We start from the raw sequence: 368 nt of genomic DNA on the forward strand, positions 1-368 counted from the left end.
CACCCGAGGCCCGCCCCAAGGGCACGGTAGGCCCGGGCAAGGCACTACCCCTTGTCACACAGAGTCACGGCTCCCACTGGAGTGCGGGAGCCCTGGGATGCAGAGGGTGCGCCTGCCCTCCTGGCCTTGAACCGAAATATCCCCTGCTGACACCTGGGCTGCGTGAGGACACCCAGGGGGCTACGGCCACCGGTCTTCTCCTTCTGGTGGGCAGAGTTGGAGGAGCCAGGGACCTTCCCGCTCCTGCCGGGAAGGCGGTCAGCCTTGAGGGCTGCCAGCTCTCCTCGCTCTGCCCGTTCCGGTGATGGTGGGCAGAGGCACCAAGCAGATGTGGCTTGGAAGGGGAGGATGAAGGGAGCTATAGGGTA

The sequence above is a fragment of the Eurypyga helias genome, unplaced genomic scaffold, assembly GCF_000690775.1.
Source record: "Eurypyga helias isolate BGI_N326 unplaced genomic scaffold, ASM69077v1 scaffold35077, whole genome shotgun sequence".
NCBI lineage: Eukaryota > Metazoa > Chordata > Aves > Eurypygiformes > Eurypygidae > Eurypyga > Eurypyga helias.